Raw genomic sequence first — 24,566 nt, forward strand, 5'->3', positions numbered from 1 at the left:
AAGTTCTCTATACTTTTCCTCTCCCCCTCCCCCTTTATTTCTTTGTTGGGGTGGGGGTGGTGCTGGGAGGTGGGTTGCACAGTATGGCTTGTAGGATCTTAGTTCCTGAATTAAGGATCAAACCCAGGCCCCTGGGAGTGATAGCAGAGTCTGAACCCCTGGACTGCCAGGGAATTCCCTACTTCTCTTCCTAATCCTCAATTTAACTGTAGTTACATAAGTATTGTGGAGTATCCAGTTTAATGTTAGCCTTCCCCACAGTACTCAAAGGAGGGTCACTATATTCCCAGTACTTAAAACAGTGTCTGGCACATTGTTAATGCTCAGTATTTGTTGAATAATGAATGAATAAATCAAAGATTAAAAAAATAACTTAATGAGATATTGTGAAAGTTTCTATCTTTCATTTCACTCCTTGCAGCTTTAAGTCCTACTTACATGTAAGTGGGAAAACAACAGCTGCATGCACAGAGGTACAAAGTACCTGCTAAAGTGTCACATTCATTTAAAAACCACAGCCAATGGGCATTTTCTCCTTTGGCTGCCAGTAGTCTACTTGGAATATTCCAGAAATTTAACTAATCCCCTTCAGTGGTGTATGGTTTGATTCCCACACAGAAAAGAAATAAAAATACAAAGAGCTGTTGAGAAAAGAAAGCTACAGCATGTGCTAAGAGGAACCTGATACAAACAGGAAGGAACCAGAAAACAAGTTTCACAGTTTATCCATGTAGATTCTCAATGCTAAACCTGTTGCATTTATGAAAATGATGCATCTGAAGTTTCTGGTGAACAAATAGGATCAAACACCAACTCAAATGATGAAGAGCCCACAGATCTTAAATCTACTGAAGTTAAGTAAATATGCTGAGCTAATCGGTGACCCACATAGTTTGAGAACCCAATGTTTGTGAATCAGTATTTGAATCCTTAAAGAAAAACTTTGACCCTTTAGAAACTGGGACCAATTTGAATCTTAGGTTTAGAGGAAAAAACATTTCTGAAAACCTTCAACCATGTGCCAAGACCTTTTACATGTAATATAGTGGAATCATAAAAAATGCTAATAGGTGGGGTATTAACCTCCATTTACTACTGAGAAACCCAAAACAGAAAATTTCCAATGGGACATCATTAATTGCTGAGCTCAATTCTGACTGATTTCCAAAGTTTGGGTATCTACCATCTTGCTCTCTGCAAAAAGTCTGGGCTTGGACTCTGAACTAAGATCTAGAGTTAAAAGAAAAACCTGCATATCACCAGAGGGGGATTTTTGAAAACCAAAAAATTTTTTTTAATTTTTCTAAGTTATTATAAACTCTTCCAACACAATCCTTTTAGATTTACACTGTACTAATCAGGAAAAGTAATGACAAAACCTATTTTAAACATTTCAGTATGTAGACAGTATTCAAAATTTACAATCATAAAATCTAAAAGAACAATTTAGTTTTTAACACTTCAATTTCTAAACACTGTTTGAAGACACTAAAATGAAGAAAAGGTAGAATTTTCTAATTTGAATGTTCACATCACAAATAAGCTTTATTGTAAAATGCAGACAGGATGTATCACTTGCCATTCTAGAGATATTTTTAGAATTTTACCTTGTGTATTATTATTCTAAGTGACATACAAAATATCCTTTTCCATGTGGTTTAAATAATATACTACATATCATAGACAAAGCTTTAACATTATTTGCCCTTCCAAGAATAACCTCTGAATAAGACTTTAAATACTATTTATTACTTCCAATAACGTAAATGCAATTCAAAGTATCTTTCTACTAACCACAGAAAAATTAACCCTCGTCTTTTGTGATCACATAGTTGATGACACAGCCCCAAAACAAAATCACTGAAGTAATAAATATGTACAATCTATACTCTGGTGAGTTAAAAGATAGTAACAGTTTTGACCAGTAGTACTTTGAATGTATAATAATTTCCTACAACTGATTCAGTCTCTGGCAAAACCCTACTTATTTTAATTTACACCTCTAAAATATACATCTAGGTTTAATCTCTTTCCTCTCTGAGGATCAAGAATGAGAAATGACTTAGATATTTCTCTAACAGAATATTCATTCTTTCCTCCTAAAAATATTTGTTGCTTACCTACTTATGAGAAACTGTAGCAGGACTCAAAGATACAAAATAAAGACAACACAATCCCAAGCTTGAAGTTGTAAGTTTACTGGGGGGATATAGGACAGAACAATAAGCAAAACATATATGAAAAATGCTATAAGAGTATTACGGGAACACAGAACTTTTTATCCACCTTTCTGAAAACCAAGGAAGAGTATTAAGAGAGTAGGAAGAAATGCTAACCAAGTAACAATATGAGTATCAGACTACCTAGAAACATCTTCCCATTAACCGGAAAAGCTGTATTTATAGTTATTTAACTAATGAGTTACTGCTTTAATTCATTTAAATGTAAAATATGAGATGTGTTTATGAACAATATTTTGACATAACACACCAGAATCTATAAACAATTATGGTCCTTACAAGACCATTTAAAGTAGTTCTCAGGATAACTTACACAGGGGAATGATAACTTTTTCTGTTAATGTCCAAATAGTAAATATTTCATATAATCTTTTTCCCAACTACTCAATTCTTCCATTATAGCACAAAAGTAGCCACAGACAACACATAAAAGACCCATGTTTCAACAGAACTTTTTGGTTACTGAAATTTTAATTTTGTATCATTTTAACATGTTACATAATATTTTCTTTTTGATTTGATTTGATCCCATTCAAAACCAAAAAAACTATTCTTGGCTGGTGGGCTGTTACAAACACAGGTGATAGATAGATTTATCTGTAGTTTATAAAAGGCTACTAACAAGTCAACTCTACATAGCACATGATTAAACGCTTTCATATTAATTACAAATTACACACAGAGCCTAAACTACTATCTAGCAGTTTAACTTCCTCACCAGATCCCGTTCTTACTTGATTCTCCCTAATAAAAGCAAGGTCTGGGGACTTCTCCAGGGGTCCAGTGGGTAAGACTCCCCACTTCCACCGCAAGGGGTACAGGTGTGATCCCTGGTCAGGGAACTAGGATCCCACATGAAGTGACGTGTTGCCAGAAAGAGAAAAATAAGGCCCAACAATGAATACAAAAAATAAACTCCCAAAATACTTTGCACAAAGGCTTTAACAGTCAAATGTGTCTAGACTGACATCAGAAGAAATGAAGGAATAGGCAACGTTAAAGGCCAGTCCCTCCACAAAAGTAATAACTCAACAGGAGAAAGAAAAACTACCACAAACAACTACACAACCATCTTGAACAACTAAAAAGGTCTGCAATAATCAAGCAAAAGATTAATCAAGAAAAGGGCTGAGGCTGCCAGCTTTTTATACTCAGTACCTGTGGGACATCCAAGTAGACGATGGGTGTCCCCAAGGCTGGGACAGGTCTGGCCTTAGAAGTTGTGGGCTGTGTGGGAGTATGCACATGGAGGCTGGGCCAGGGTCTGAGCTGCTTCCATAGTTCCCACACTGTAATTATCTGGTCCTGGTACCAGACTTCACTGGATCTGAACTGGTGGATACGCACCGGTAGTTTTGTAAATGCAGTGCCTAAGGGACACCAGGGCCTAAAACCAGCATTCCCACAGCTGACCAGGGATGAGGACAGTGCCAGCAACAGTGTACTTTGTGAGCTTACACAATAGGTTTTAGGGGACATCGCAAAGCACACTCCCCAGTGGACAGCTCCAGCAGTGGACTCAGTGGCTCCTCTACCGATGGGAATGCTCCAATCCCATCTACCTCACACCACAGCTCAGAAACTGAGGGCTTCTACTCCTACAACTATGGGCTTCCCTGATAGCTTAGTTGGTAAAGAATTCGCCTACAATGCAGGAGACCCCGGTCAATTCCTGGGTTGGGAAAATCTGCTGGAGAAGGGATAGGCTACCCACTTCAGTATTCCTGGGCTTCCTGTGGCTCAGATGGTAAAGAATCTGCCTGCAATGCAGGAGACCTGGATTTGATCCCTGGGTTGGGAAGATCCCCCAGAGAAGGAAAAGGCTACCCACTCCAGTATTCTGGCCTGGAGAATTCCATGGACTATATAGTCCAGGTGGTCGCAAAGAGTCGGACACGACTGAGTGACTTTCGCTTTCACTCCTACAACTAAGGAGCAGACTCTGCCCATAACAGGGCTATGACAACCACAGAGCAAAGAGGTGGCCACGCTCAGCTTCCAGTGCAGGCTCTGGTCACACCAGGTACACCCCTTTATCAAGGGGATAAAAGTCAGCACACACTGAGGAAAGAGGTAGCAGGCATCCATACTAAAAACAGCCCTCACACCAAAAATGTTAAACCTTGGAGACTACAAGGGATGCTCCCACATAAAAAGACCCCTCAAAGACCACAGCAGAAAATTGTTTTTCTTAAACTCATAGAGTAAGAAATCTAAGTAAAATAGAAAAGCAAAGTAACCACTACCAATTAAAAGATCAAGAGAATTCCCCTGAAAGAAAAAACCATGAAACAAATCTCTTCAGTTTAACAGACACCAAGTTCAAAAAGGAGGCAATGAAAATAATCAAGGAATTAAGAAAGGCTATCAATAGAAATGTGGACTACTGTAAAAAGAAACTAGAAACTAGAAAGGGAAGCCAAGAAAAATTAGGAAACTCATTTGCTGAGACAAAACCCAAGCTACAGGCAATAAATAGCAGATTGAATAATACAGAAGAATGAATATGTGATCTGGAAGACAGAATAATGGAAATTATCCAATCAGAATATCAGGCAGAAAGCCAAATGGAAAAAAGAAAACGGAAAGCAATACAAGAAACCTATGGGATATATATAGTACATGTATGGGATATATATATATAATATAGTGTGCCAATCTACACATAATAGGGATTCCAGAAAGAGAAGAAACAAATCAAAAATGTATTTGAAGAAATTATAGCTAAACATTTCCCAAACCTCACGAAAGAAACAGATAATCCAGGTAAGGAAGCATAGCGGGTCCCAAAAAAGTTGAATCCAAAACAGACCTATACCAAGACATATTATAATTAAAATAACAAAAGTTAAAGTGACTATGGATTCTTCTCCAAGGCAGCAAGAGGAAAACAAAAGTTAACTGCAAGAGAAACCCTGTAAGGCTATCAGCTGATTCTCTACAGAAATGCTGCAGGGGCCAGAAGTGGCAAGATACAATCCAGGTACGGATAGGGAGAAATTTGTAACCTAGAATACTCTACCCAGCAAGATTATCATTTACAATATAAGGAGAGAGAAAGAATTTCTCACACAAGCAAAAACTGAAAGAATACAATACTAAACCTATTCTAAAAGAAATATTGAAGTCTTCTCTAAATAAAAAAGGAAAAAAAAAAAACAAGCAACTATAATAAAGAGAAAATCACAATTCTCAAGTAAATCACTTAAATAAGCCAGTATACAAATTAAAAGAAAAAATAAAATTTTCTGAAAGTTACAACCAACATGAACAACAATAACAAAAAAGAACAGCAAAAGAATAAACACAAAGATGTAAAAGAGGACATCAAAATCAGAAAATGTGGATGAGAGCAAAAAAATAAAAATAAAAAACAGATTTTTTTTTTTAGGAATCTGTTTGAGCCTATAAGACTCATTAGTCTAAAGCAAAGAAATATCATAGTAATGGGTTAACATACTTGAAACCACAAATCAAAAACATACAACAGACTCACAAAAAACAAAAAAAGAACACAAGCATAACAAAAGAAAATCATCAAACCAGAAAAGGAAAAAGGAAAGGACAGAAAAGAAATACGAACTCAAAAGTAAAACAAGGATTAAGATGGCAATAAAAACATATCTATCAATAATCACTTTAAATGTCAATGAACTAAATGCTCCAATCAAAAGATATGGAGTAGGGAAAAGCAGTCCAGTGGCTGGGACTCTGCCATGGGCACAAGTTTGATCCCTGGTCAGGAAACTAAGGTCCCACAAGCCACTAGTGCAGCCAGAAAGAGGGGAGAGAGAGACCCACTTTAGGGCAAAGAATACACACAGACTGAAAGAGAGGGGTGGGAAAAATGGAACGCATGACAACAAAGCAGGGGTGGCGATATTCATATCAGATACAACAAAGGCCATAAAGAAAATGATAGAAGGATCAACACAAGGAGAGGGTATTACACCTATCAGCATGGGTCCAACACAGGAACACCCAAACATGTTAAACAAATAGTAACAGAAAGAGAGAAAGTGATGGGAATATAATATTAGGATACTTTAATGCCCCACTTATATCAATGGATGGATCTTCTGGACAGAAAATCAATAAGACAACAGAGATCCTAAATGATACAATGTAACAGTTAGACTTACTTGATATTTTCAGCAAATTACATCCAAAAAAAAAAAAAAAACCACCAGAATACACGTTCTTTTCAAGTACATATTGAACATTCTCTATAGCACAAAACAAGCCTCAACAAATTTAAGAATACAGAAATTATTTCAAGCATCTTCTCTGACCGTAACGGCATAAAAAGTACAAATCAATCACAGAAAAAAAAAAAAAAAAAGATTACATGGAGACTAACCAACATGTTCCTACAAAACTAATGGGTCAAAAATGAAATCAAAGAGAAATTTTTAAAAAATACTTTGAGATAAATGAAAATGAAAACACAGCAACACAACTATGGGATGTAGCAAAAAGCAGTTCTTAAGAGAGAAGTTCACAGTAATACAGGCCTTCCTCAAACACAAGAAAAATATCAAATAAACAACATAAGCTCCATCTAAAAGAATCAGAACAAAGAACCAACAAATAAAACCTAAAAGTCAATAGAAAGAAAAGAGATAATAAAGATCAGGTAGGAAATGAAAGAGATTTTTAAAACAATAGCGGGGAAAGAAATCAATAAAGCCAATACCTAGTTCTTTGAAAGGGTAAACAAAGTTGACAAACCTCTAGCCAGGCTCACCAAGAGAGGACACAAATAAGAAATGAAAAAAGAAAAACAACAATTGATACTAAAGAAATGCAAAAGGTCATAAGAGAACACTATGAACAATTATTTGTGAAAAAAATTCAACAACCTGTAAGTTTCTAGAAACATACAACCCACAAAACCAAATCAAGAAGATACACATAATTTAAACAGACCAATCACTAGAAGTGAAATAGAATCGGTAGTTTTAAAAACATTTTAAAACCTCTCTACAAACAACAGTACAGAATCAAATGGCTTTCACAGTTCAATTCTACCAAACATACAAAGAACTTATACCAATTCTTCTCAAACCTCTTCCAAAAGACTTAAGAGGGAAAAATCCCAGACATTCTATGAGGCCACCATAACCCTGATACTAAAACTAGACAAAGACACTACCAAAAAAGAAATGCACAGGCCAATATCTTTGATGAATATTGATGCACAGTTCTCAGTAAAATACTAGCAAACTGAATTTAACAACACCTTGAAAAGATCATACACCATGGACTTCCGATTCAAGATGGCGGAGTAGAAGGACATGCGTTCATCTCCTGTGAAAACACCAAAATTGCAAAATTGCAACTAGCTCCTCCTCGACAGGAGGATGCTGGAACCCACCAAAAAAAGATACCCCTTGTCCAAAGACAAAGATGATGCCACAGTGGTATTGTAGGAGGGGCACCATCACAATAAAATCAAATCCCATACCCACTGGATGGGTGATGAACAAACGGGAGAACAGTAATAGCAAAGTTATCCAACTGCTGTGAAGGTTCTGAACCTCACATCAGACTTCCCAACCTGGGGATCCGACAAAGGGACTGGGAACCCCCATGGAATCTGGCTTTGAAGGACAGCGGGATTTGATTATAGGACTTCCACAGGACTGGGGGAAACAGAGACTCCGGTCTTGGAGCACACCAACAAGGTCTTCTGCACACCAAGACCCAGAGAAAAGGAGCAGTGACCCCACAGGAGACTGAACCAAAAATACCTGCTAGTGCTGGAGTGTCTCCTGTGGAGTGTGGGTCAGCAGGGGCTCACCACAGGGACGGGGACGCTGGCGGCATCAGGCCAGGAAGGTCCCCCTTGGCATAAACCCTCTTGGAGTTCACCAGTTAATCCTACCATAGAGCCCAGGGCTGAGTTGCCTCAGGCCAAACAACTACCCATCAGCAATCCCACCCATCAGCAGATAATGATATTAAAGCTTTACTGAGTAAGGTTCTTCGCACCAGAGTTTTTCCCATCACCCTTCCCTCCCATCAGGAAGCTTACACAAGTCTCTTAGCCTTATCCATCAGAGGGCAGACAGAAGAAGCAAGAATAAGCACAGTTCCACAGGAAAAACCATATTTTTATTTTTTTTTACAGAAAATTAGACTACAGAAAACTAATCACGATGAAAAACAGAAAGTTATGTCCCAGATGAAGGGACAAGATAAAACTCCAAAAAACAACTAACTGAAGATAGGCAATCTTCAAGAAGAAGAATTCAGAATAAAGATAGTGACGATGATCCAGGATGTTGGGAAAACAATGGAGAAGAAATGCTTACTGAAGACCTAGAAGAACTAAAGAACAAACAAACAGATGAATAATACACTAGAAGGAATCCATGGCAGAATAACTGAGGCAGGAGAATGGATAAATGATCTGGAGGACAGAAGGGTGGAAATCACTGCCACAGAACAGAATATAGAAAACACAATGAAGAGAAATGAAGACAACCTAAGAAACCTCTGGGACAACATTAAATGCATGAACATTTGCATTATAGGGTTCCCAGGAGGAGAAGAGAGACAGAAAGGACCTGAGAAAATATTTCAAGAGATAAGAGCTGAAAACTTTCCTAACATGGGAAAGGAAACAGTGAATGAAGGAAGTCCAGGAAGCACAGAGTCCCAGGAAGGATAAACCCAAGGAGGAACACACACAGTAATCAAACTGACAAAAACTAAAGACAAAGATAAAACCAAGAATCCTCTATCCAGCAAGACTCTTCTTCAGATTTGATGTGAAAAATCAAAAGCTTTCCAGACAATCAAAAATTAAGAGAATTCAGCACCACCAAACCAGCTTTACAACAAATACTAAAAGAGCTTCTCTAGGCGGGAAACACAAGAGAAGGACCTACAAAAAATAAACCCAAAACAATTAAGAAAACAGTAACATCATACATATCAGTAATTAACTTAAATGTAAATGGATTCAATGCACCAATCAAAAGATGCAGACTGGCTGAGCAGATGAAAACGTGTGCATGTACTTACTTCCACTTCTCACATCTGCTTGACTCCCCCACCCCACCCCCCCCCGCCCTCAAGTTGTATGTAATTATTTTATGTTGTTAAGTTAATGTTCCCATTATGGCTTGCAACTGTAATTACCTTTTATTTTTGTCTGGCTACTGATTGAGAAAACCGATGAACATCTTTTACTATTGTGATTGTGTAACTATTACTCACTTAATACTATTGTATCATGATTGGTTTGGTGTGTGTCTTGTATGACTCTTGCAACCCCATGGACTGGAGCCCACCAGGTTCCTCTGTCCAGAGGATTTTCCAGGCAAGAATACTGGAGTGGCTCTTTCAGCCATCTTGGACCCTGTGAAGGCCTGCTGGGAACAGGACTTCTGAAACGACAAACATGTCTGGAAGGCTGTGGTCCAAGGCAATTTTTGCTGGCTATAAACGGGGTCTATGGAACCAAAGAGAACACACTGCTCTCCTGAAAATTGAAGGTGTATAAGCTCAAGATGAAACTGAATTCTATTTAGGCAAGAGATGTGCTTATGTGTACAAAGCAAAGAACAACACAGTAACTCCTGGTGGAAAACCTAACAAAACCAGAGTAATCTGGGGAAAGATCACTCGATCTCATGGAAACAGTGGCATGGTTCATGCCAAATTCCAAAGCAACCTTCCTGCTAAGGCCACTGGACACAGAATTCGTGTGATGCTATACCCTTCGAGAATTTAAACTTCTTGAAAATAACTAAAAGTGTGGATTTGTAAAAAAAAAAAAAAAAAAAAGAATACTGGAATGGGTTGCCATTTCCTTCTCCATGGGATCTTCCTGATCCAGGGGCTGAACCCAGGTTTCCTGCATTGCAGAGATTCTTTACTAACTGAAATACAGACCCCACATACTGTATCATGATTAGTCAAAAGAAAAATTATAGAATTCTCTATCACCAAAACTACCATTTAATAGAAAAACCTGTAATCACTTTTTAAAATTCAGATGCATATCAGAATTATCTTCCAATTTTTGAAAAACACAAATGCCCAGGTATTGCTTTATTCCCTCCAGAGCTCCAGATATGTTTCTAATGGGCAGTCAGGTTTAAAAACAACTGGACTGTGGGTTGCCATTTCCTTTTCCAGGGGATCTTCCCAGCCCACGGATTGAACCTGGGTCTCCTGTATTGTGGGCAGATTCTTTACCATCTGAGCCACCAGGGAAGCTCTAACCTATTAACCACTTTTACTTGGAAGTGCAAGGTTGGTGGGTTATCATCCAGTTAATGTACAAGTAGGGTGAATCCCATGGACAGAGAGGCTGACAGGCTACAATCCTTGGGGTTGCACAGAGTCGGGCATGACTGAAGGGACTTAGTGAACACAAAGGGCTACTATAAAATAAGACTCATTTGTGTTCATGGCATTACATTTCGTTGTTACAGCTTAAATTATTTCAGTGATGGGGATTGATGTGACATCAGATTTTCTGATGTGTGGATCTTTAAATAGTCTTCATGATCCTTTACAGCAGCTTAGCTCATTTCTTTTACCTGTTCTAATATTGTTGAGACTTTTGCCATTTATAAGGTAAAAGAAACCATTAAAGCAAAATAAATTATTATATAAAAAAAACTGGACTATATGATGATCTTTTATTACTTTATCTAGTTTGTTTCACTCTATTTCATACTCAGTGTTTCCATTTCATTTAGTTTATATTTTCCAGTTTCTCCATCTTTCTTTTTTTGATATTCTTTCTCAAGCCTTTATTAGCATAGTAGAAAAGCTTTTGTATAATATACATAAATAAAATGTATAATATAAAAATTTTAGAAAACTTAATTTTTGCCTAAAAAGTTATGACATTTTGATTCCACTTGTTTGACTTAGTAGGAATAGAATGTTAAATTCCTAATTTAAAAAACAGATATGCACGGAGAAGGCAATGGCACCCCACTCCAGTACTCTTGCCTGGAAAATCCCATGGACGGAGGAGCCTGGTAGGCTGCAGTCCATGGGGTCGCGAAGAGTCGGACATGACTGAGCAACTTCACTTTCACTTTCATGCACTGGAGAAGGAAATGGCAACCCATTCCAGTGTTCTTGCCTGGAGAATCCCAGGGACGGGGGAGCCTGGTGGGCTGCCGTCTATAGGGTCGCACAGAGTTGGAGACAACTGAAGCGACTTAGCAGCAGCAGCAGCAAAGGGAGGATAGCAGTGCCCACCCCTTCTTGCGAACATAGTGTTGAATCCATCCTGAAGAGAAGGATGGATAAATTTGACTCCTGAACCTTAAATGTTTTGCTTAGCATTGTACCTTCAGCTACCCAACATATATCATAGGCCTTTTTATTTAAGCAGTATTTCCTTTATTTAATTTTTAACATGACAAGCTACAATTCTTGTGTTTTTATTCTGCTGTAATTTTCCATATTTCCAGTTATATATGATTGTTAAATAAATCCTACTGGAGGGGGAAAAACAGATATGCAACAAGCAACAAGGCTTATTGTATAGCACAGGGAATTGTAGTATCTTGTAATAAGCTATAATAGAAAATAATTTCAAAAACAATATATGTGTATAACTGAATCACCCTGTCGTGCACCTGAAACACTGTAAGTCAACTATACTTCAATAAAATAATATATATTTTAAAAAAACTAAAAGAAAAAATAAAAGGCTACAAAAATAAAATAGATCATACACCATGATGAAGCTGGATTCATCTCAGGGTCACAAGGATGGTTCAACATATACCAATCAGTAACTGTTACACATCACATCAACAAAAGAAAAAACAAAAACCATTTCAACGTCATTTCAACAGATGCAGAGAAAGCATCTGACAAAACTCAACTTTCATTCATCCGGGAATAGAGGGCATATTAAGTTGGTGCAAAAGTAACTGCAATTTTGTATTGCTGAACTTTGCTGTTTGATATTGGAATAGACTCAAATAAATGTGGTTATGTTTTATATCACTTTAATGTACATTTCTCACCTTATTTTTTTTTGCTAATGACTTATTACTTGCTATTCATTTTAGACTAGGGAAACGATGTTAGACAAAAAGCAAATTCAAGCAATTTTCTTATTCGAGTTTAAAATGGGCTGGAAAGCAGCTGAGACAACTTGCAACATCAACAGCATCTGGCCCAGGAACTGCTAACAACATACAATGCACTAGTGTTTCAAGAAGTTTTGCAAAGGAGACAAGAGCCCTCAAGATGAGGCGGCAGTGGCTGGCCACTGGGAGTTGACAACACTAGATGAAAGATCATCGAAGCTGATCCTCTTACAACTGCACTAGAAGTTGACAAAGAACTCAATGCCGACCATTCTACGGTCATTTCGTATTTGAAGCAAACTGGAAAGGTGAAAAACCTCAATAAATAAGTGCCTCATGAGCTGCCTGAAAATTTTTTAAAAATCGGCGTTTTGAAATGTCATCTTCTCTTATTGTATGCTGCAACAACAAATCATTCATTTCTCAATCAGGTTGTAACATACGACAAAATGTGGATTTTATATGCAACTTGGAGATGACCAGCTTTGTGGCTGGACTGAGAAGAGGCTCCAAAGCCCTTCCCAAAGCCAAAAACTTCCACCAAAAAAAGGTCATGGTCATTGCTTGGTGGTCTGATGCCTGTGTGAACCACGACAGCTTTCTAAATTCTGGCGAAACATTACATCTGAGAAGTGTGCTCAGCAAATCGAGATGCACTGAAAACTAACACTCATGCAGTGGGCATTGGCCAACAATGTGGGCCTAACTCTTCTCCACAAAAACACCTGACCGCACATCACATAATCAATACTTTGAAAGTTGAATGAATTGGGTTACGAAGTTTTGTCTCACCCACCATATTCACCTGACTTCTTGCCAATCGACTACCACTTCCTGAAGTATCTCAACAACTTTTAGCAGGGAAAATGCTTCCACAACTATCAGGTGGCAGAAAATGCTTTCCAAGAGTTCACTGAATCCCAAAGCACAAATTTTTACGCTACAGGAATAAACAAACGTATTCCTCTTAACATCTTACCTTAATGTAGCACATACATTCAAACTGATGAGTCTATGTGCTCATTTGCTTAGTCTTGCCCAACTCTTCGTTCCATGGACTGGAGCCCACCAGGCTCCTCTGCCCATGGAATTTTCCAGGCAAGAATACTGGAGTGGATTGCCATTTCCTGTGCCAACTGATGAACCGATACTGCATTATTATTAAATAGTTACATTAGAGTGTATACTAGAATTTACTCTTTGTATTGTACATTATGTGGGATTTTACAGTTTATGAGGTACATGAGGATTCTTTCTCTTTTCCACTCAATTTTTCTGTAAACCAAAAACTGCTCAAAAAAATAAAACCTAATAATTGTTTAAAAGGGCTAAGAAAGTGGGGAGCAGTAAGTTCACTCTGAAAATTGCACCAAAAAACGTAAAAGAAAAATGAAAAGTTGTAAACTGTAAGGCAAAATTTCTCCCTTGGAAATCTTCACGTATGAATAAAAATCACTCCCAAACACCAAAAATAAAAAAAAAACTTATTTCTTGTTGGCAAACATGTGTTGATTGTAATGGTTCCTAGTTTGATTAATAAAGATGTGTTTGAGCCTAGTTATGACTGGAGAAGGAAATGGCAACCCACTCCAGTACTCTTGCCTGGAAAATTCCATGGACGGAGGAGCCTGGTAGGCTAGGCAAGGCTACAGTCATGGGGTCACAAAGAGTTGGAAAGTGAGTGACTTCATTTTCACTTCTTTTCATGATTTAAAATTCATGGTTCAAAACTGCAATTACTTTTTCACCAACCTAATATCTCAACATAATAAAATAATAAATCATTTTATTTATCAACAAAATAAAAGTCATTTATGCCAAACCCACAGCCAAGACAATACTCAACAGAGAAAAACTGAAAAGTCTTCCTATGAAAATCTGGAACAAGACAAGGATGTCGACTCTTAACACTTGTATTCAACATAGTGTGGGAAGTCCCAGCCACAGCAATCAGACAAGGCAAAGAAGTAAAAAGTCTGCAAATTGGAAGGGAAGAGGTGAAACTGTCATTGTATATAGATGACATAATACTATACTATTACAGAAAACATGACAACACAAAAACTACTAGAACTAATAAACGAATTCAGCAAGGTAGCAGGCTATAAGATTAACACATCAAGGTCAGTTGCATTTCTTTACACTATCAATGAAATATCAGAAAGGAAATATAAGAAAAAAAAATCCCTTTTTAAATTGCATCCAAAAATCTAACCAAGGAGATAACTGAAAACTATAAAATATTAATAAAACTGAAGATAATTCAAAGAAATGGAAAGATATCCCATTCTACTAGACTGGAAGAACACTGTTAAAATGGCCATACCACCAAAGGTATCTACAGATTTGATGTGCTCCCTATCAAATTACTCATGATGTTTTTCAAGGAAATAGAATAATCTTAAAATTTATATGGAACTACTAAAGACCCAGAAATGCCAAAGCAATCCTGAGGAAAAAGAACAAAGCAAGAAGCGTTACCCTCCCAGACTTCAGATTATAATACTATAAAGTGAAATCGCTCAGTCGTGTCCGACTCTTTTGTCACCCCATGGACTATAGCCCACCAGGCTTTTCTGTCCATGGAATTTCCCAGGCAAGAATACTTGAGTGGGTTGTTATTTCCTTCTCCATAAAGCTAATCAACAGCATGGTATTAGAACAAAAACAGACATGCTGATTAATGGAACAGAATAGAGAGCCCAGAATTATACCCACATACCTACAATAAATCTTTAACAAAGAGACAAAAATACACAATGGGAAAAGACAAGAGTCTCTTCCAGCAAGTGGTGTTGGAAAAGTTGGACAGCCCCATGCAAATCAATGAAGTCAGAAAACATCCTCATGCCATACACAAAAATAAACTTAAAATAGCTTAAAGACATGACACCATAAAACTCTCAGAAGAAAACAAAAGCAAAACATTTTCTCTGACATAAATCATATCAATGTTTTCTTAGGTCAGTCTCCCAAAGCAATAAAAATAAAAGCAAAAAAAAACAAAAGGGGTCTAACCAAACTTACAAGCTTTTGTATAGCAAGGAAAACCATAAACAAGACAAAAAGATAACCCACAAACTGGGAGAAAATATTTGCAAATGATGTGACTGACAAGGACTTAATTTCCAAAATATACAAATAGTTCATACAACTCAATAACAACAACAACAACAAAAAAACTTAAATGGGCTGAAGACCTAAATAGTCATTTTTCCAAACACATACAAATGGTCAACAGGCACATGAAAAGATACTCAACATTGCTAATTATCAGAGAAATGCAAATCAAAACTACAATGAGGTACCACCTCACATCAGTCAGAATGGCCAAAATTAAAGTCTACAAACAACAAATGCTAGAAAGGCTGTGGAGAAAAGCAAACCCTTGTATACTGCTGCTGTGAATATAAACTGGTACAGCCACTATGTTAAACAGTATGGAGATTTCTCAAAAAACTAAAAATAGAGTTGCCATATGATCCAGCATTTCCACTTCTGGGTATATATCCAGAGAAAACTTCAATTAGAAAACATATATGCACCCCTAGGTTCACAGCAGCACTATTTACAACAGCAAACACATGGAAATGACCTAAACGTCCATTGATAGAAGAATGACAAAGGTGCAGGATACGTAGCTGTAAAAAAAGAAAGAAACAATGCAATATGGATAGACCTAGATCTTATCACACTAAATAAAATAGGAATGAGAGCAACAAATACCATTATGATGTCACCTACACGTGGAATCTAAAATGTGACGCAAATGAACTTACCTATGCAAGAAAAACAGACTCATAAGACAGAAACAGACTTGTGGTTGCAAAGGGAAGAGGGAGCATGGACCGGGAATTTGGGACGAGCAGACACAAACTATCACATAGAGAATGGATAAACAACAAGGTCCTATTGTACAGCACAAGGAACTATATTCAATATCCCGTAATAAACCATAATGGAAAAGAATATGAAAAACAATGTATAAATATGTGTATATGTAATTAAATCACCTGGTTGTACAGTAGAAATTAACACAATAATGCTAACTGCCCAAGCAATATGTCTGCCTTCAATGAGTTCAGGGGGATGCTACTGCTGCTGCTGCTAAGTCACTTCAGTCGTGTCCAACTCTGTGCGACCCCATAGACGGCAGCCCACCAGGCTGCCCCGTACCTGGAATTCTCCAAGCAAGAACACTGGAGTGGGTTGCCATTTGCTTCTCCAATGCATGAAAGTGAAGAGTGAAAGTGAAGTCGCTCAGTCGTGTCTGACTCTTAGCGACCCCATGGACTGCAGTCTACCAGGCTCCTCCATCCATGGGATTTTCCAGGCAAGAGTACTGGAGTGGGGTGCCATTGCCTGGGCACTCCCCAATATTTCTGCCACCAGTTTGTATGACCCCCCGCACCCCTGCCTCCCCAAGAGACCCTCCAAGACTAGCAGGATCAATTATACAAACTGAAGTTAGCAGGGCCTAGAGAGAAAGCAATTAGTTATTATTTAAAGGGTAGAGATGTTGGGGATGATGAAAGTTTTCACTCCAGTTAACAGTGACGGTTACATAGCAATATGGATGTAATTAACACCACCAAATTGCATACTCACTTATGGAAAAATAATCAATACTTCCACAACAACAAAAAAGGGAAACCACCCTAAAACATTCAATGTAACACACTGTGTTAAAAGAACAAAGGAGAGAATTCCCTGGCAGTTCAATGGTTAGGACTCAGCGTTTTCACTGCTGAGGTCCCAAGTTCAATCCCTGGTCAGGGAACTAAGATCCCATAAGCTGCCCAAAGTGGCCACAAGAGAAAAACTGAGCAAAGAAAAGAACACACAGTTACCATTATATATACACAGAAAAACCATCTAACAAAATCCAACACCCTTTCATGATTAAAAAAAAAAACTGAACAAACTAAGAATAGAAGGGAATTTCCTTAACTTAATTCAGGATATTTATGAGAAACCCACAGTTAACATCATATTCCATGGCAAATGAAGACTAAAAGCTTTTCCCTTAAGATCAGATTAAGACCAAAATATTTTCACAACTGCTTTTAACATTGTGTACTGTAAGTTCTGGCCAGAGTAATAAAGCAAGGAAAGAAAAAAAGGGCATTTAAATTAGAAAGGCAGAAGTAAAACTACCTCTGTTTGCAGATGACATAATCCTATACACAGAAAACCCCTTATAATTCACACACACAACACAAACACACATACAGGCACACAGAATACTAGTGCTAATAAATTCAGCAAAGTTGCAGGGTATAACATTACCTCAACTATTACCTTTGCTTCTATACAAGGGCAATGAACATTCAAAACAAGAAACTGGAAAAAATTTCACTTTACAATAGCATCCAAAGAATAACAGTGAAAGACTTGTACACTGAAAACTACAAAAGACTGCTGAAAAGAAATTAAAGACGACCTTAAATAAATGAAAAGACATCAACGTTCATTGATCAGAATTTTTAATTTTGTTACTATAGCAATACTCTCCAAAGTAATCCACATATTCTATTCACTCCCTATGAAAATTCCAAAGGACATTTTTGGAGAAATGGACAAGCCAATTCTCTAATTCACATGGAACTGCAAGTAAACAAAATAGCCAAAATAATATTGGAAAAGATAAAGAAACAGGCGGACTCACCCATCCTGAATTCAAAACTTACCACAAAACTAAAGCAATCAAAACAGTATGATTCTAGCATAAGAGCAGAAATATAGATCAAAGGAATAAAATTTAGAGTCCAGAAGTAAACTCTCACAAACATCTTCAGTAGACTTGACAGTGGCTGCAACACCATTACATGGAGAGGGAACAGTCTCTTCTGTATGCACCAATGGTCCTGCGACAACCTGATCACCACATTCAAAAGAATAAAGTTGGACTTCTTCCTTATTCCATATACTAAAATAACTCAAAGTGGATCATAGACTATCTGTTGCTATTTAGACGCTAAATCATGTCTGATCTTTGCAACCCCATGGACTGTAGCCTGCAAGGCTCCCCTGTTCATGGGATTTTCTAGGCAAGAATACTGGAATGGGTTGCCAATTCCTTCTCCAGGGGATCTTCTCAACCCACAGATCAAACCCACGTTACAAGCTGCTGCTGCTAAATTGCTTCAGTCGTGTCTGACTCTGTGCGACCCCATAGACGGCAGCCCACCAGGCTACGCCATCCCTGGGATTCTCCAGGCAAGAACACTGGAGTGGGTTGCCATTTCCTTCTCCAATGCATGAAAGTGAAAAGTGAAAGTGAAGTCGCTCAGTCCTGTCCGACTCTTAGCAACCCCATGGATTGCAGCCTACCAGGCTCCTCCATCTGTGGGATTTTCCAGGCAAGAGTGTTGGAGTGGGGTGCCATTGCCTTCTCCAATGCATGAAAGTGAAAAGAGAAAGTGAAGTCGCTCAGTCGAGTCCGACTCTTAGCGACCCCATGGACTGCAGCCCACCAGGCTCCTCCATTCATGGGATTTTCCAGGCAAGAGTACTGGAGTGGGGCGCCACTGCCTTCTGCACTGGCAGGCAGACTCTCTACCACTGAGCCACCAAGGAAGCCTATTTAAGAACTGATATAAAACAAAGGGTTGTCTTCAAGACCTCCAACTGCGCAAAGGATTCTTAGATTTGATATCAAAAGGATAAGAAACAAAAAAAGATAAATTACACTTTATAAAAATTAAAACTGTAGCCAGTCAAATAACATTATCAAGAATATAACTGAAAAAGACACATGTACCTCAGTGTTCACTGCAGCACTATGTACAATAGCTAGGCCATGGAAGCAACCTAGATGTCCATTTGAAAGATGAAATGCATCTGAGTCAGTTCTCATGAGGTGCATGAACCTAGAGCCTATTATACAGAATGAAGTAAGTCAGAAAAATATGTATCATATATTAATGCATATACATGGAATCTATAATGATGGTCCTGATGAACTTATTTGCAGGGCAGGAATGGAGACACAAACATAGAGAAACAGACTTACAGACACAGAGGTGGAGGGAGAAAGGAGAGAATGGGATGAATGGAGAGACTCTCATGGAAACACATACAGTACCCTATGTAAAATAGATAGCTAATGGGAATTTGCTGTATGACTCGGGGAACTCAAAATGGGGTTCTATAACAACCTAGAGGGGTAGGATGAGGTGGGAGAGAGGTTCAAGAAGAAGGGGACATATGTATACCTGTGTCTGATTCAGGTTGATGTATGGCAGAAAGCAATACAATATTGTAAAGCAAGTATCCTTCAATTAAAAATTAAAAAATTTTTTAAAAAGAATATGAGAAGACAGCCTACCAACTGAGATAAAATATTTATAATTCATAACTGGTAAGAGCTTAATATCCTCTATATATAAAGAACTCTTAAAACTCAACAACAAAAAGGTAAACCTAATATTAAAATGGGTGAAGAATGTGAACAGATATTTCTACAATGAAGGTATACAAATGGCCAACAAGCACATGAAAAGATGGTTAACATTACTAGTGAGCGAGGAAAAGCAAATCAATACTACATAAGATACCACTTCACACCCGTTAGGATGGCCCTAACATTAAAAAGAAAAGGAAAATAAAGCGCTGGATAGGCAAGAATATGAACAAATAAGAACTCGAGTACAGTGCTGGTGGAAATGTAAACATGGTGCAACCGCTGAGAAAGTTTATCAGTGCCTCAAAAAGTTAACATGTAAAATGACCACATGGCCCAGAAATTCTACTCCTAGGTATATAGTGAATATAAATGAAAAGTTATGTCCACAAAGAGACTAGTACACACACGTTTATAGCAGCATTAAGCAAAATAGCCAAAATGTGGGAAGAAACCAATGTCCATCAATGGAGAATGAAAAAAATGTGGTATATAAATACAGCAGAGGATTCTTCAGCCATAAACAGGAATGAAGTTCTGGTGCACATGCAATATGGATAAACTATGAAAACATTATGCTAAGGAAAAGAAGCCAGAAACAAAAAAGTCACACATATGTGACTTCATTTATATAAAATATCCGGAATAAGCAGAATACATAGAGACAGACTGCTGGGAGCTAGGATGAGAGCTGTATAGGAAATGACTTTAATGGTCATGGGACTTTCATATCATTTGAGCTGATGAAAATGCTATGCGAACTAGATAGAGGTAGTAGTTCTACAATGCTGTGAATATCTATACTAAATGCCAATGACAGATAAACTTTAAAATAATTAATTTTATGCTATATTAATCTACATCCACTTTTATAAAAAGTAGGGAGAGACTACTGGGAGTATGCAAGGAAGCAGCTGTAATTTTCATAAATAATAATTTTCTTAGTTGTGACATTTAATTGAAAAATTTTAAAAAACATTAAATTCGGATTCAAGGTCAGTATATACTCAAGAGAGGGGAAAAAAACATAAGCATCCACACAAAAACTTTTACATGAACCTTCACATTAGCATTCCAACAGCCAAACTGGAAATAAACCAAAGATCCATCAACTGATGAATGGACAGCAAAATGTGGTCTATATATCTATGCAATGGAGTATTATTCAACCACACACAAAAAACTGAGGTACTGATACATGCTATGACATGGATAAACTTGAAATCATTACACTGTTAAAGAACTCATCATAAAAGACCATACATTATATGATTTTATTTATATGAAATGTCCAGAATAGGAAAATCCATAAAGAAAGAACATAAAACTGCTGGTTGCCTCAGGCTGAGAATGCTGATTGCTAATAGAATAACAAAGAAATTCTTACAGGGACTTCTCCGGTGGTCCAGCGGTAAAGAATACACCCTGCAATGCAGGTTTGATGCCTGATCAAGAAACTAAGATCCCATATGCCTTGGAGCAACTAAGGCTGCATGCCCCAATTGAGCCTGAGCACCACAACTACAGAGTCTGTGTATCCAACGAATGATCTCCATGACGCAATGAAGATTCCTAGGCCATAACTAAGACCCAATACAGCCAAATAAATAATTTTTCTAAAAAAACTTCCAGTTAGATTGTGGTAATGGACATGTAACTCAATGGATATACTAAAAATTACTAATTATATATTTTAAATGGATATATTTATGTGGTAATTATATAATAAAGCCATTCAATTTTTTTTTAATTTAAAACATGAAGTCAGACCCTCACCTCCCACCATATACAAAAATTAATTCAAATGTATCAAAGATCTAAACGTAGAAGCTTAAACTATAAAAATTTTAAGAGAAAACACAGCAGTACATCTTTACAACCTAGGATTTGGCAATGGAGTCATAGTAAGGACACCAAAAGCACAAGCAACAAAAGGGAAAAAAGATTAAGCTGAACATCATCAAGATTAAAGTTCCCTCTGCAGAAGAGGGCACTATCAACTATTAAGAATGGTAACACTCATGGTCGGAGAAGGCAATGGCACCCCACTCCAGTACTCTTGCCTGGAAAATCCCATGGATGGAGAGGCCTGGTAGGCTGCAGTCCATGGGGTCGCTGAGGGTCGGACACGACTGAGTGACTTCCCTTTCATTTTTCACTTTCATGCACTGGAGAAGGAAATGGCAACCCACTCCAGTGTTCTTGCCTGGAGAATCCCAGGGACGGGGGAGCCTGGTGGGCTGCCAACTATGGGGTTGCACAGAGTCAGACATGACTGAAGTGACTTAGCAACAGCAACACTCATGGAATGGTAGCAAATATTTGCAAATTGAACATCTGATAAACACCTAGCATCCAGAACACAGAAATAACTTCCACAAGTGTTGACAAGAATACACAAAGAAAAGGTAACCCGTACATACTGTTCATGGGAATATAAATTGGTACCATGGAAATCTATGTGAAGGTTCCTCAAAAAATTTAAAATATGATCAGAAATCCGACTTCTGCCATATATACCCAAAAGAATTGAAATCAGGATCTCAAATAGATATCCGCACACCCATGCCACTGTAGCATTTTATGTACAACAGCAAAGACACAGAAGCAACTGTGTCCAACAGATAAGCATATAAAGAAAATGTGATATATATGTACAATAGAGTATTATGAATTTTCTTAAGAAGGAAATTTTGCCACTAGATATTATATGAACATGGAGGATATTATGCTGAGGGAAATAAGCCAGACCCAGAAAAACAAATTCTATGTGATCCCACTTATACAGAATTCAACACAGTCAAATTCATAGGAGCTAAAGGTGAAGGGTAATTTTCAGAGGTGTATCAGGGGTTGGAAGGTTATCAGGACTGGGAGGAGACGGAACCAGGGATATGTGAATCAAAGGGTACATAGTTCCCCTTACGCAAGACAAACAAGACTGAGATGTACTGTATAGTGCATATAATAAACAATACTGTATTATATACTTACAATTTCTTGAGTAGATGTTATGGTTAAATTAATTGTATGGTATTATATATGGTGAGTTTCACAGATGCATACTTATCTTCAAATTCATTAAGATAAATACACTAAATATGTATAGCTTTTCTGCATGTCAATCATGCCTCAATGAAAAATAATGAAAGGGGACAAAAGATTAAACAAAATTAGCATATGACCCAGTATTCCACTGGAGGGTATACATCTGAGATTTAAAAACAGGCAGTCAATCAAAAGCCTGTACACAACTATTAACAGCAGCATAATTCATTATAACTGAAAAGCAGAAATAATTCAAATGCCCATCAACTGATGAATGATAAACAAAATGTGGTATATTCAAACCATGGAATATTATTCAGCCATAAAAAGGAACAAAGTGTTGGCACATGTTACAATATGGATAAACCTTGAAACATGATGTTTAAGGAAAAGGGACCAGACACAAAAGACCACATACTTTGATTTCATAAAATGTCTAGAATAGGCATATTCATAAAGAAAAAAAGACCAGTGGTTGCCAAGGACTGAAGAAAAGAGGAGTAATTGTTCTAATGATTAAGTACTTTCCTTCTGGAGTGATAAGAATGGTCTGGAATTAGCAGTAATGCTAATACAATAATGTAAATATAAAAAATGCCACTGAATTATACAGTTTAAAGTTGTTTAAATGGTAAATTTTAACTAATTTAAATTTTATTTCAAATCTTATAAAAGTCCTAGCTTCCTAAGGTAACTATTTTTTAAATGGAACATTCACATCTGGTTATGATAAACTGAAAGAACATTTTATTACCACATAGCTACACTTACACTGCGGTTATTTATTTGGTTATTTATTCACAGAAATAACTCAAGAATTCAGACAGAAATAAATCCTCATACTGGACACGTTACATCTGACTCTGAAGTACAGGACAGGACAAATTTGCTAATGACACACATATCTTTCTATTCATGTTTTCAGGCCAAATTGACATGTAAACTTGAGAAAAACTGTCAAATTACTACCTCTCATTTTCATCTCCCACTCCCAACAAGACAAGAGTCTACTAAAAATACATTATGTAATGAACAGCACCCTTGCAGTAGAGCAGAAAAAATGCTCTGAAGCCAAATGGCTTTAGCTGGAACACCAACACCGTCACCTGGGTTCCATTTCTTAATGTGTGAACCTGAAGTAACGTTTGTGCCCAGCAACTTATGTGGGCTTGTTCTGAGGTTTAAATGAGCTAATACTTGTTAGGTGTTTAGTACAGAGCCTAAGCTGCCTACCATAGGGCAATATATGTTAACTAGATAATTAACAATAGCAGCAAATACTCACCATGTTCTATGAGTTAATTTTCAAAACAGCTTATAGATTAAGAAACTAAGGGTGAAAAGTCATTTGTCCAAGGGAAACAAAAGAATCAAGTCTTGGTCTCAAATGGAGACATGTCCAACTCCAAAGCCCACAACTGTTTTTTGAGAGTTATGTTTTATTTGGTTGACATAACTGAGCACTTAAGACCAAGACACAGCTTTCCAAATAACTCTAAGGGTCTGCGTCCTCCCACATTTTTTTTTACGATCATAAACTGCCTTTCTAATAACGTAAGATTCTTATGACTTCTTTTAATGGGATTTAATCTATGCTTTTTCCCGGTGAGCAGCAATCAAAATGTAACAGAAACAGGTTAACAATAGATACAAATGTCAAATACAAATAGAAAAAAAAAATCACTTCAATAGGGGATTTCCCTGGTGGTCCAGTGGTTACGAATCTGCCTTCCAATGCAGGGGATCTGAGTTCAGACTCTGGTCAGGGAACTAAGATCCACACGCTGCGAGGCA

The 24,566-nt window shown here is 37.4% G+C and overlaps 1 protein-coding gene and 1 pseudogene across 6 annotated transcripts in view; one reads left to right on the plus strand and one right to left on the minus strand.

Moving 5' to 3' along the window:
- NSD1 (nuclear receptor binding SET domain protein 1) overlaps positions 1-24,566 on the minus strand; it is a 147,989-nt gene that overhangs the window by 103,279 nt on the left and 20,144 nt on the right. The window lies entirely within an intron of this gene.
- On the plus strand, positions 9,623-10,037 carry LOC102184520 (annotated as a pseudogene).

The sequence above is a fragment of the Capra hircus genome, chromosome 7 (genome assembly GCF_001704415.2).
Source record: "Capra hircus breed San Clemente chromosome 7, ASM170441v1, whole genome shotgun sequence".
NCBI lineage: Eukaryota > Metazoa > Chordata > Mammalia > Artiodactyla > Bovidae > Capra > Capra hircus.